Here is a 15,104-nt window from a genome sequence, read left to right on the forward strand (position 1 = left end):
TCCTCGTGGTCCGCGCCGAGTCATACCACAATGTGATTATCGGAAGGTTCACCTTGGGAAAGTTAGATGCCATAGTCTCCACGGCGAGAGGTTTTATGAAGTTTCCAACACCGCAAGGTATTGCTACCGTATTTCGCGACAGAGTTGGAGAAATATTGGATACCAAACGATGTCGCCAAGGGCCCGCGGGGGCCACAGGACCAGAAAGGTGGGTATTGAGCACACGCCACCCGGACCAAATGGTCACCATCGGCGACACTCTGTCCCCAGAAGTAAAAAGCGATTTGAAACAATTGCTAAAAAGAAACGCAGACATTTTCGCTTTCGAGCACGCTGATATGACGGGAGTCCCTCGCGATAAAGCGGAACATAAACTCGCCACGCTCCCAGGCATTAAGCCAGTCGCCCAGGGTAAACGCAGCATGGCCCCGGATCGTCGGGCAGCGGTCGTTAAGGAAGTACGCAAGTTAGTGGAAGCTGGAATCCTCAGGGAAACACAGTACCATACTTGGGTGTCTAACCCGGTCATGGTTAAGAAACCCGACGGCACATGGCGGATGTGTATCGACTTCAAAGATCTGAACAAGGCGTGTCCAAAAGACGCATACCCGTTGCCCGAGATTGATTTAAAGGTTGACTCCCTGGTGCCGTATCGATACAAGTGTTTTTTGGATGCGTATAAAGGGTACCACCAGATCAAAATGTCCAAAGAAGATGAAGAGAAAACAGCCTTCCACACTGACGTTGGCATCTTTTGTTACACCAAAATGCCTTTTGGGCTACGGAATGCAGGAGCTACCTACCAGAGGCTCATGGACAAAGTGTTCGAAACACAGATCGGGCGAAACTTGGAAGTCTATGTAGACGACTTGGTAATAAAGAGCAGCGAAGAAAAACAAATGTTGGCAGATATAGAGGAAACTTTCCAGCGGCTCAGAGAGTACAACATAAAGTTGAACCCAAAAAAGTGTTCTTTTGGGGTGGAAGAGGGAAAATTTCTGGGGGTGGTAGTCACCCGCGACGGCTTTAAAGCTAACCCAGAAAAAATAACCGCCATATCGCGAATGCCTTCCCCCCGAACGCTGAAGGAAGCTCAAGCCCTAAATGGACGACTGGTAGCAATCAACAGGTTCCTAGCAAGGCATGCTGAAAAATCATTGCCATTCATCAAAACGCTAAAAGATTGCCTCGACAAAAAGAATTTCAAATGGACCGGCGAAGCGGAACGAGCTCTGCAGGAGATGAAACGCTTCATAGAAAGGCTACCCACGCTGACCGCACCTAGACACGGTGAAGTGCTAAAAATGTATCTAGCGGCGGCCCACACTGCAGTAAGCGCCGTGCTCATGGTTGAACGGGAAGGAAAACAAACGCCAATATACTACATAAGCCGGGTATTAGCAGGGCCTGAAACGCGTTACCCTACGCTGGAAAAGCTGGTTTTAGCATTGGTACACGCCACGAGGCGATTAAGAAGGTACTTTCAGGCACACCGTGTACAGATCTTAACTAACTATCCGCTACAGCAGGTCCTGCACAAACCGGAGGTCTCGGGTAGGTTGGCCAAGTGGGCTATCGAGCTGGGAGCCCTAGATATCGAATATCAGAAACGAACGGCGGTTAAGGGGCAAGTAATTGCTGATTTCTTAGCCGAAATACCGGAAGGAGAGGTAGTTACGGACCCGGTCATCCAAGATATACCAGAGACCAGCACAGCGAGGCAGACTTGGAAGTTGTACACAGATGGATCATCCAGTGGAAAGGGATCCGGGGCAGGTCTGATGCTGATAAGTCCGGACCAAATCAGGCTAATGTACGCCTTACGTTTTGACTTCGAGTGCTCTAACAACGAGGCGGAATACGAGGCGTTACTGGCAGGGTTGCGAATGGCAAAATCCATGGGGGCAGCCAGGGTAGACGCGTACGTCGACTCGCTGCTGGTCAACAATCAAGTCAACGAAACATATGAAGCAAAAGACGAGGCAATGGCAAAATATCTGGCAAAAACCAAAGAGCTCATGAATTCTTTCGACAAAGTCACACTTAACCACGTGCACAGAGGGAAGAATCAGATAGCGGACGCCTTAAGCAAACTCGCCACCTCCGGCATGGAGAGGGAAGTCAAAGTTGAAACATTACAGACACCCTCAATCGAACCACGGAGCGTTTCCGCTGTCACAATAGAAGAACCCTGTTGGTATACCCCGATCCTACTTTTTCTTAAAACAGGCGAGCTACCCCCCGCCAAGGGCGAAGCACGAAAGGTACAAACGAAAGCGCTGCAATATGAAGTCAACGATGGTGTCCTGTATCGAAAATCTTACTTGGGTCCGCTGTTGCGATGTGTTTCCCCGGTAGAAGCGAAATACCTCGTCAGCGAAATACATGAGGGTATATGCGGTATACACGCCAGGCCTCGAGCAGTGGTCGCCAAAATTCATAGCGCGGGGTACTACTGGCCCGGGATGCACGAAGACGCTGTCAGAGAATTGCGACGATGCCTCAGCTGTCAGAAGTTCGCCCCTCAAACAATTCGGCCCAAAAATAGTCTGGTACCAGTGACATCAGCATGGCCTTTTCAGAAATGGGCTGTAGATATCGTGGGACCTTTCCCACCAGCTCCCGGGAAATTAAGATATTTAATCGTGGCGGTTGATTACTTCACCAAATGGGTGGAAGCGAAACCTTTGGCTAAGATAACGGCGGAAAACGCCAAAAAGTTTCTCTGGGAACACATTGTATGCAGGTTTGGCTTACCACTCTACCTGGTGAGTGACAATGGGACGCAGTTCACGGATAGAATTTTCCAGGAATGGTGCGCCGACCTCCACATTCAGCAGATCTTCACATCGGTAGCACACCCACAGGGTAACGGGCAGGTGGAGCGGACGAACAGGAGCTTGCTAGAGGGTATCAAAAAGCGGCTAGGACACGAGGGAAGCTCGTGGGTGGAGGAGTTGCCACATGTCCTTTGGGCGCATCGAACAATGCCCAAGACTAGCAACAACGAAACCCCATTCAGCCTTACCTATGGAATGGAGGCGATGATACCTGCTGAAGCAGGGTTGCCGTCGTTACGCCGCCTCAAGGTAAACAACAACAATGATCAATCGCTGAGAGAGAGCCTAGATTTGTTGGAAGAGAGGCGCGAGGCGGCCGCTATCAGCGAGGCGCGATACAAAAAAGCTCTGGAAAAATATTACAACAAACGGGTGGCCAAACTAAGTTTCAAGGTAGGCGATTACGTCATGCGCGATAATGAAGCAAGTCGAATGGAACCGGCGGGAAAACTGGGCCCCAACTGGGAAGGCCCCTATGTCATACAAGAAGACCTGGGCAAAGGGGCCTATCGCCTGTCCCGACTAGATGGCACGCCGGTCCCGCGCAGTTGGAACATCGCCCAGCTGAAGAAATGCTATTTGTAATGCCTTGCTCCTAACAGCAAGAGTTAATCACCTCCTCCAGCTCACACTTGTAACCCGTGACGGGACTTTTCTCTGTTTTTCCTTTTTTGCTTAATGCAAGTTTAATAAAGATTTAAATTCATCTACTACAAAAGTTACCATCGCACAATGAATGCATTAACCGGTAAAAATAAAACCCTTAAACACGAAATATCTTTCATTATAAGTCATAGGGTAACCACAACAAGCGCTTACGGCGGGTATCTTGGTGATAGATACATAAACCGCCCCAAAAATAGATAGGCATCGTCACATATACATAACCTATCTCAAAAAATTAAAAACCAAGTACTTGTCCCTGTTTTTAAAAAAACCAAACATAAGGGAACCAAAATACAGAACATGTTCATAAACACCTATTGAGGAAGGCTGGGTGCCATCGCCACTGCAGGGGTAGGCACCCCCACCTCATCACCGTCGTCTTCCTCCACCACCACCACAGGGTTGACGGCCAAATGACCAGCTGAGCCACCAACCATTTGGGATACCGAGCCAGAGCCATCCATCTGCTGCCTCCTCGTCCGACCACCGGACTGACGTTGGTATGTCAGACGATATCGCCATTCAGGGTCCACCGGAATTAAACCAGTCAGCACATCAGCCGATAGCTGCACTCCGGGATCCTCTGGTTGAGGATCCAAAATAACAAGGCTTTGACATGCTCGATTGGCACGAACCGGAGCAGCATTTGGAATGGGTCGCCTGCCCCTAAGCATCGATCTTGTTACCGGATGCTGTAACATCAACAGGCCATCAGCAGCATCAAGCACCCGAAAGATTTCGGAAAGTCTTTGCCTGTATCGCTTTCTTTCCATTGCACAAACATAACCAAAAATGGAAACGAAGGGTAAATTTATAGCAATAGTTAAAAAGTTTTGACAGTGGTGACATCAGATATATTAATTAAAAGTAATCATCACAAGTCACAGAGCCATATTTTACAAGCCGGCGGTGTCAGAAATCATGACATCTGCATTAATTTAACTGTCAAATCAAAACAGAAAATGGGCACTAAACCCAATTCAAACAGTGTCAACAAGAGTACACAACAAGCAACAAAATGCATAACGGAGTAGTTAGTCTTCTTCAGATTCGTCCGCGGTGTCCAGCATCAGACGCAGAGATTCTATTCCATCCTCATTAACTTTATCCATCAGATCGCCATAACACGGTAAAGGCTCGGTATACGCCGCTTCAAGAGCACTCGCCATATCAGCCTGTAACTTATTCTTGGTAGTTTGGAAATCCGGCGGCACTCTTTCCACTTGCTGGCAATCCATGTAACCTTTAAGTACACCATCATGATGCCCGGATTGGTAGGCAGCGGCGGAAAGACGGTCAATCAGGCTAGTAAAATGGGACGACTCACGCAGATATTCGAACGCCCCCACTAGCCCATTAGTTATCAACCAATTCCTGTCTCCCCGCATAGCCGCTAGCTGGCTGGTCAAATCATCGATCTCTGCATGGGATTGTACCAGCGCGTTCTCCACCTCCTTTAACTTTGAAGACGACGATGCAGCAAGCTTGTTGTTCTGGGTGACAAGGGAGTCACAATGATCCTGCATCTCCTTGAATTTTGCTTCACGCTCCTCCAGCTCTCCTTGCATCAGTCGGATCTTGGTATGGCAAGCCTCTACTTCAGCTGTCAAATCCTGGTACCGCTCCTAAACCTGGGACACAAAATCAGTGTCAACACGAAATTTTTCCAGTTGGGCTGATAACTCGTGTCTCACCTTCTGAGCCTCCGCTACAGCCTTACGTTCTAACTCCTCTTGCACATTTTTCGCCTGAGCCAAAACCCGATCTTTTTCCGCCATATCGCGGGCCCATAAGATCCTTTCCTCAGCAAGATGATTGGTCACCCTTCGCAAATCTTCTTCGGCCTTATTTTTCTCTGACAAAAATCGGGCCTCTTTCATACCCGCAGTTTGCAGTTGACTTTCGAGGCGATGCTTGTCATCCCTCAGTTCTTGGATAGTCGCCCGGGCCTCATGAAGTTGGGTGTTATCACGCACCCACCGACGCCGAATCTCTACCAACCTGCGAGGTAGGGTCACAGAGTCTGATATGGACGAATTCATCAAATCTTCATTATTTAACCCCTCAACATACGCCGCTTCGGCAGGTGGATACGCCCCCTCGATCCAATGTTGAACCACTGGAGGAAAGATCAGTCGGGAGGATTCAGCAATTTTCCATTGAGGCTGGTAACGTTTATCCTGAGCATGAGGATCCCAGCAAACGGTGGGTATAAACAGGTCGTCAATCAAACGAGCACCATCGTCAGCAATACCGCTGCTTGACGCGCGATTGTCACCTCCACCCATGCTAGTCGCCTCATGCGCGGTCAACGTGGCAGCAGCATTAGTGTCAACACCAGCAAAAATGTCTTTGGGCGAGTCAAGTAAGACTGTGTCCAGACCGCCCGATCGAAGCGGCTCAACAGATACAGCTACCGACGCCGCAGGACCAGGGGGTGGCATGACACAGCTCACAGCGGGAGCAACGGAAGATAAAGATTGTGGTCCCATAGACATGCTGACATTACTACCAGGGCATGACGCCGCTATGGTCGACACAATAGCGGATGTCACAACTCCGGATGACACTCCCACGAAGGTACCTGCACCATAAACCCAGAGGGACGTTATCAATATGAGCGCCAATACGCCATAAGGATAATTAGCAATAGATACCTGGTGAAAAAGCACACGCGGCTTGCACTGCTTGAAACGCGCTCAGAGTAGGTGCTACGAAGATTTTCCTTTTCTTCGAGACACGACCAGGACTGGTCAGGTCGGAGACCAAGGGAACATCACGCCCCGTATTGGGCGTTTCCTCCATTGTGGGCACACTCGCGTGAGTTGCTATGTGTTTTTTCCCAGACGTTTTTATTCGGGCAGGTTTTTTCTCTGACGACGACACGACAGCGATCGTCATGCCCGATAGGGGAGCAATATACGCCAAGGGGTCCGCTGGCACAGCGGGTAGAAGAAATTGCTCCAAATGCACTTGTAGCACATCAGGCTCCCCTTCGTTCAGCATCCGATCGGTGGATTTCAACGCGAGATGACGAGGTGGATCGATAAAGTCAAACATCCCCCACTCCCCTGCGCGAAATAGGTGATTAAAAATAATAATAATAAATACGCAAAAAACACACCATGAAAGTTAACCAGGCACGATGATGACAGCATACCTCCATCTTCCCGTTGAAATGAGGGATAACGCTTTATATCCGGCCATAACAGACTCATGCCGGCCATCACCAGTGCACCTTCTGGAATGATGGTGCACTCGAAGGGGCGGCCACATAACTTCACATATAGCGCGTTCGACGCGTACAAATCCTCAGGAGGAGCATCATCCTTCACTTTATCCTTCGGTCCTTTCTCTTGCCAATGCATCTCCCCAGGGATGGCAACGGCGTCCAGATAGAAGAACTTTTCTTCCAATCTTTGTCCCTAGAACTAGTGGGAATCTCCCTTAGGCATGATACATCTGTATCCCTCCGATCAAACGTAAAGAAAGGGGATTTCCACACAAGTACGAAGAAAGCCCTAAAAACAACTAGTTCCGGGATATGGCCCAGAGCTACGCAGGCATACTCGAATTGTCGAAGTTTTACAAGGCCAAGGGGATGTACTTGAGAAATGTGGATACGGTAGAAATCAAGCACCAATTTCAAAAATTTGGTGATGGGTAGTCGGAAATTGCAAAATTTGAAAAAATCACTGAATAAAGTGATTTTACCCACCTTCAGGGGGAAGGCAGGGTCGGTTTTCGACGGCAACACAGGATTCCACTCAGCCCTAATACCGTAATCATGAACAAGATTGTTGAAGGATGTTACGCCCCACTTGCAAAGTAGTACGTCCGTAGAGGCGGCAGTGGCGGAAGATGATTCGTTCGTTTTCGAAGCCATGGAATAGAGAGGATGACGATGGAGTGATTTGGGGAAGATTTCTTGAACCCCCACATAAGGTATCGTCCTTTATAAGCTACAGAAACTTTTCAAATTCAAAAATGTGTACGAACCGACACACGTGTCAACCAAGGGAAAAGACAGCTGTCACTCACATGGTGACCCAACTGTCACATCCTGTATTTTCGCCGTATTTTCCAAAGGTCGTTGTAAGAATCATCATGAGTTCACCTTTTTCTTTCTCTCTTAGTCCGACCTAATGGACTACCTCCATGAGCTCGGACTGGGGGGACATGACGAGGTGTGACCCGCATCGGTCACCCGACCCGGTTACAACCTTTTACATTAGTATAAATACAAAGATTTATTCTAGAATCTTCCATATCTACATGGAAGGTGCACAACTAAATCTCCCACTTTTTGGGAAGATCGTGTAAATCTCCAGTTTATCGGAACGTATCCTGAAATAAAGGAAACCCTAATGGAAAACCTATAAATAGAGACAAATGCGTAAGGTATGATTATCTAATTCCCCTACATCTTCCTCCCATATACTTCTCCCAAGAACAAATACTTATTCTCACGCCGGAGGGTGGTTACAGGAATAACCCCATTCCTGTAACGAGTCCTAACGGTGTTTCTGTTTTGCAGCCACTCGTTCAAGTCACTAATCATTGAAGCTATTGGTGTTGTTAAGGTCAGTGTTTCTTCACCTGCCTTAGTTTAACGTGCCTTTAGATCACATTAGGACTTATTCCTTAGTATCATAATTTGCTCATCTTATTTCCACAATCAGCGCCCAATTGCGGGATTCCACATTTGACCGGTGATAACTTTGCTGCATGGAAGGATGCTCTCATGCTTACACTTGGATTGCTGGATTTTGATTATGCTCTAAGAGAGAATAAGCCAGCGGACCTTACCACTCAAAGTACTGCTGCTAAGCAGTTAACTCATGAAAAGTGGACTAGGTGTAACCGCATGTCTCTCATGTTTATGAAGCAGTCCATAAGCAATGCAATCAGGGGAGCTATTCCGGATTCTGAAGATGCTAAAACCTACTTGGAACATGTGGAGGCGTAGTTCAAAGGGACGTCTAAAGCACACGCTAGTACCCTTATCCTCAAGCTGGTGATAACTAAGTATGATGGGTGGGGCGGCATTCGCGAGCACATCATGATGATGAATGACATGGCCAATAAGCTGAAGGAGCTGGAAATGGAAATCAGTGATGGTTTCCTCGTTCATTTTATCATCACTTCGCTTCCTTCGTCCTTTGAAGCATTTAAGATCAATTTGTAGGTCCCTTTCCGAAGGATGACGAACCTAAACCTTGTTATACAAACCTACTAGCGAGTGCGGAATCCAAGCTAGCAAGCAAACCGGGATGAAGCAAGTAGAAAGACAAACACACAAGGGTTCACCGATTAACACCACTGTATTAATACGTATGAAGGTTTCGGTTACAAGCACAATGTTTACAAATATAACTTGCAAACTCTCAAAGTGTGTGTGTGTGTTTCGGACAGAATGCTCTCAACTCTCTATGTGTGCATCTCCTACTCACATACACTGCATGGGTATATATATACCCAGCCCAGGTTGTCATGTCCGAAGGATTCGATACATGGTCGAAGGATCATCTATCGACTACAAAGCTTTCGAAGGATCAGTATTCACCTCGAAGGATGATCTATCGATCATCCATTCGAAGGTTCATCTTTCGAGTTCATCGAAGGATCAGTATTATCCTTCGATGTGCATCCTTCGAGTCAGACAAATGACAACCAATAACTAACTGTTTGACCAAGTCAATCAGGAGGATGGTTGACTCGGTCAACTTACAGACTAACTAGGCATCGTTTACATATAGACCGAATACAGACAAAGTACAGACACAAGTGCACCAACAAACTCCCCCTTGGCTGTAGCTTTGTCTCGAACTTCGATGGTCTTTGGTCTTCGAGTTCTCAAAACTCTGATGTCCTTTCAAGTCTTCAATGTCGGAGGATCTTCAAAGTCTTCACGTCTTGAAAGCAGAGAGTGTATCTACAAACTACCCGTATCATGTAGGAAGTGTGTTGACAAACTCCCCCTTAACATAAGCTCCCCCTTGAGTTATGCTCGTGAATGACTTGATCTTTATGAAGTGAGATCCTTGTGGTGTTGATGATGGCCAGCGGCAACTCGATCATCTTCATCTTTTGAGCGCCTTCTCGTCGTGTCTTCATTCCAAAGCTTGTCATCGACCATGTTCTCCTAGCCTTTAGAATCTGCACATGCAAGAAATCTAAACGCATAATGAGAACAACTGCTTGGAATTATTAGCATAAACAAATGACACACGTATGACCATGTCACAATCAAACACCGTCCGACAGTTTGAAAGTTTTATAAATTTCTCAATTTTAGATTTAACTTTCAAAACTTGCAAATTTCGACCGTTTATGAAGATTTAGTCAATTCGGTTTTCGTTCAGGTTTCAGGTAACGAAGACTCGAGCTCCAACATCGTACGATCGAAAATAAAGTAGAAAGAAAATCTTTTTGGCTTTTATAAAGTTTATATTAAAACTCACTTAAAATCTTTTTGGTATTTTTGAAATTAAAAGGCAACAATTTTAATATCCTTTGAGTGTTATCAAACGACATCACCGCTAATGTCGTGCTGATATGCACCAAACGACGAAACTGTTTAAAAGAAAACAATAAAAGTTAAGCAGTAAATAAATAAATATATACAGACATTCTTTTTGCGAGTTTCGAGGGTAAGAGAATCATATCAGTGTACGGTCATGTCAAAACACTCTTGTTGTTCAGTTAGTTAATATTAAGATAAGCATCCTATAACAATTATCGGTATTGTTGTCCACTTAAGCTCAACTTATCAGATGTAATCATGGCGAGGGGATACGTTAAGGTATGATTTATACTTACCGACCGGTGTTCATCCTCATCACGACACATTCCCGTATCAAGGTATGCACGAGGGTTCATCTTACCGGTGAGTATACCGATTATCATCTGTTTGACCGTATATGATGTGAGATTCTCACTTATTTTGATTGAAAACAAGCCCTATGTGATATAATCACTTATTGATGAGGAACTTGATTTTCATATGCATGAGGGCACAGGTGCAAGTCCGTGAACAGGTCAGTACTTCCGTACAGCAGAGAGACGAACTTGACACCCGGATAAATGTGATATTTTATCACTTATTAGTTTGGACATGTGATTGTTTATCACTTATTGAGGTCGAATGCAGTATGTAATATGTACACGTATGTATAGTATCATGGAAGATCTAGACTTGCGTCCCCGTTATTTTTCGGTAAAAGATACAACCATGATACCCAGATGATAAGCAGCATAAAGACCGAATATCTCAGAACCTCGGCAATCTATCAAACGAAATTTCGGTACTAAGACCATATGCCAATGAATGGTTCCCACCTGGTCTTCAGTCGATTAAGATTTATATCACCCTGCACACTTTAAAATGATTGTGAGCCTACCGATACATCTTATATAGAGCTGCTTATCGTTTTTCATTTTAAGGTTTAAAGAGGTTTGGATAGACCACTGATGTACTATCATTTTCTCTTTTGCTCGCCAGGAAACTCATTTTTGTTTTTCTATTGTTTTTGTGTTTTTGAAATTTTTCAATGTTTTTGGATTTTCCGATTTTTGGATTTACTCCCCCTAAAATCAACAAACTAAGACAAATTTAAAACACAAAGGTATTTACAAAAATGATTTTCCGATGTTGGTTTACTCTTGCTTGACCTTAATGCCGTTTACCAATAATAAGAAGTCAAATCTAGATTTGTCAAACGCTTTGGTAAAAAGGTCGGCACGTTGGTCATCGGTGTGGACCTTAACAACATCGATTAGCCTTTTCTCAAAGCAATCACGTATGAAGTGATATTTGATTTCGATGTGTTTGGTCTTTGAGTGCTGCACCGGATTTCTAGTGATCTGTAAAGCAGCAGAATTATCAACGTAAATAGGAGTAGTTAGGAATTCAAAACCGTAGTCCCGCAATTGTTGTTGGATCCAAAGAACTTGGGAGCAACAACTTGAGGCAGCAATGTATTCAGCTTCGCATGTTGATGTAGCGACGCATGTCTGCTTCTTGCACTGCCATGTGACTAGGCGATTTCCTAAAAACTGACATCCAGCCGTTGTGGATTTGCCGTCGATTTTGCATCCGCCATGATCAGAATCACTGAATGCGACTAAGTCAAAGTTATTATCCCTAGGGTACCATAGACCGGTGTCAGGGTAACCCTTCAAATAACGAAAAATCCTTTTTACAGCTGCAAGATGTGAGGCCTTCGGGTTGACTTGATATCTGGCAAGCAGGCACGTTGGGTACATTATGTCTGGTCTTGATGCTGTGAGGTACATAAGAGATCTGATCATTGCGCGGTAGTATGAAGGACTAACAGCTTCACCCTTCAAGTCAGGAGTAATTCCGTGATTAGTTGGCAATGGGGTACCAATGGGCGTTGCATCAGACATCTGGAACCGGCTCAAGATGTCACCAACATATTTAGTCTGATGGATGAATATCCCAGACTCAGTTTGTTGCACTTGTAGGCCCAAGAAGAAGGTCATTTCCCCCATAGCACTCATCTCGAATTTATCCTGCATAATGCGCTCGAAATTCCTACACAAGACATCATTAGTAGAACCAAAAATAATATCATCAACGTATACCTGAACCAGAAGAAGATCTCCATCTTGTTCTTTGATGAAAAGAGTACAGTCGATAAGACCTCTACGAAAACCGTTCTCCAGCAGATATGTAGATAAGGTTGCATACCAAGCTCGTGGCGCTTGATGAAGACCATAGAGAGCTTTGTTGAGCAACCAAACCCGATCGGGATGGACAGGATCTTCAAAACCTGGAGGCTGTTCGACATATACCTCTTCTTCAACCACACCATGTAGAAATGCACTTTTGACGTCCATCTGATAAACCTTGAATCCTTTGAAAGACGCATAGGCTAGAAAGATTCGAATTGCTTCGAGACGTGCAACAGGTGCATACACTTCGTTGTAGTCGATCCCTTCAATCTGACGAAAACCTTGAACGACTAAACGAGCTTTGTTCCGAATAACCACTCCACGGTCGTCTTTCTTGCATTTGAAGACCCATCGAGTGCCAATCTTCTTGTAGTTCTCAGGTTTTTCAACAAGCTTCCAAACACCAAGCTTTTGAAATTGCTGCAATTCTTCCTGCATGGCTTCAACCCAAGCATTGTCTTTCAATGCTTCTTTCCACGATTTTGGTTCTTCTTGTGACACGTAACACGCGAAGGACCAGTCATTTTGTTGGCCAGATTCTCTTATAGCTGAATACAAACCAGCATTCCGGTTGTTTCTCAGCTGATTACGCGTCTGCACACCGCGATGGACATCTCCTATTATGTTCTGCTGGGGATGGGTATCGTGAATCCTCATTTCAGGATTATCTGGCACACGAGCATTGATACCCAAATTATTAAGATTAAGATCAACAACCAACTCCACACCCGGAATGTGGGTAGAGGTGGATGCATTCCCTTCAGCAGTGTCTACATTCTGCATATGAGGTGTATCACCAGAGGCACCTTGAACAGGAGCAGCTGGAGCTGAAGATCCTTCAGCTGCATCATGATATTCATCATCTTCAGAAGAATCATTATAATCAGCAGCATCTTCATAAACCTCATTTTGAACCATATTGTTGACAGACGAAGAAACTTGGGGGTCAACAACAATAGGTCTAACCAAAGGCGAGACAGCAGCGTTGTCACTTTCCAACAACATCCTAGCCGCTGCTGATTCTTCGTCAAAGGTTGGCAGATTGAAGGAGTCAAATAGTCCATCATAATCGAACATCCACGGATCACCCGGAGCCCTAACAGGACTCGTGTACCTTTGAACCCTAACTTCACTCCATAGCTCAATCTTTTTGGTAGCTAGATTCCAAACGCGAAAATTCGGAGTAGCATATCCAAGGAAGAAACCCTCGATAGCTCTTGCTCCAAACTTTCCATCCGGCTCAATCATAGTACATGGAGCACCAAACGGTTCTAGGTAAGAAAGATCCGGTTTCCTTTTCTGAAGGAGTTCGAAGCAAGTCTTGCCATGTCTCTTTACTGTAAGAACTCTGTTTAACGTGTAGCATGCAGCCGATACAGCCTCCCCCCAGAATTGAATAGGGAGTTCCGACTCTACTAACATTGTTCTTGTAGTTTCTATAATAGTCCGATTCTTCCTCTCCGCGACACCATTTTGTTGTGGAGTATAACGAGAACTGTACTCATGAAGAATGCCTTTAGAAGTACAAAACTCATCCATAACTTGATTCTTGAATTCGGTTCCATTGTCGCTTCGGATCCTTTTTACTTTCAACGAATAGAGATTCTCCAACATTGTAAGAAGATCCTTGAGGATGCCAGGAGTTTGACTCTTGTGTGCCATGAAGGATACCCAAGAAAATCTAGAATAATCATCAGTAACAACTAGACAATAGGCATCACCGAACGTAGTCTTGTGCTTCATAGGTCCAAAAAGATCCATATGAAGACGTTCGAGAGGCATGCTGACAGTGTTGATTTTCTTCAAAGGGTGAGACTTCTTTGTTTGCTTCCCCTTTTGGCACGAGACACAGATATCTTGTAAATGAAAACTTCTTACAGGCACACCATTCACAAGATTATATTTCACCAAATGGTTCATCTTTCTCAAGTGAATGTGTCCCATTCTTCTGTGCCAAGATATAGACTCCTTTTCCGTGGCTTTTGAGACGAAGCAAGTGACTTGTGCAGATGTAGTAATCGCTTGGCTCATGTCGAGAATATAAAGATCATTAACTCTCGGAGCCGATAAGAGAATCCATTCTTGTGGAATTTTGAATCCAGGTTTCAGCACATAGCAGCCGGCATCATCAAAGTGCACGGTAAATTTCTTATCGCAGATTTGCGACACACTGAGAAGATTATGATCAATTTGCTTAACATAATTGATCTTATCGAAGCACACGATGCCATTGGAGATACTTCCCTCTCCAGTGATAAATCCTCCTTTGTCACCCGCAAAAGCAACATACCCTCCTCTAATATTTCTCACGTCGTATAGGAGCCGTAGGTCGCCAGTCATGTGCCTGGATGCTCCACTATCAACAATCCAGTGACTATTAATAGTTCCTCCTAGAACATCCTGCACATGTCATTTAAAACATCAGTTGAGGATGGGGACCCAAGCCTTAGTGGTCTTGGGTCGTCCCTGAGCATCTCGAAACGTGAGCTCGATCTGTTGATGGTTTTCAAACACATTAACTCCCCCTGAACTATCACTCCTTTTAGATCTCCAAGTTTGTCTTTGTTTACCAGATTGTGTATTATGTACAGTTTCTGACTTTAATGGTTGTGACAAACTAGGTTTTCTTTTAACCGTTTTGACTTCAGATTTTAAAGCCTTTTCAACAGCTTTGATGTTATGACGTCGTTGTTTCGTTTCTTGTTCCTTAACAGTTCTTTTATCATGTTTTGGAGAAACAGGACGACGTTGTGAGTGACCTTGTTCAGAAGGGATTCTTTCAACAAAATTTGATTTGGGCAAGTTTGTGCAGTCTTTAATGATGTGCCCAACCTTCCCACATTTGAAACAAGTTCTCCTTTCAACAAACTTAGGAGAACTTGATTGACTAGCAGATGT

This window comes from Helianthus annuus, chromosome 3 (assembly GCF_002127325.2).
Source record: "Helianthus annuus cultivar XRQ/B chromosome 3, HanXRQr2.0-SUNRISE, whole genome shotgun sequence".
Lineage (NCBI taxonomy): Eukaryota > Viridiplantae > Streptophyta > Magnoliopsida > Asterales > Asteraceae > Helianthus > Helianthus annuus.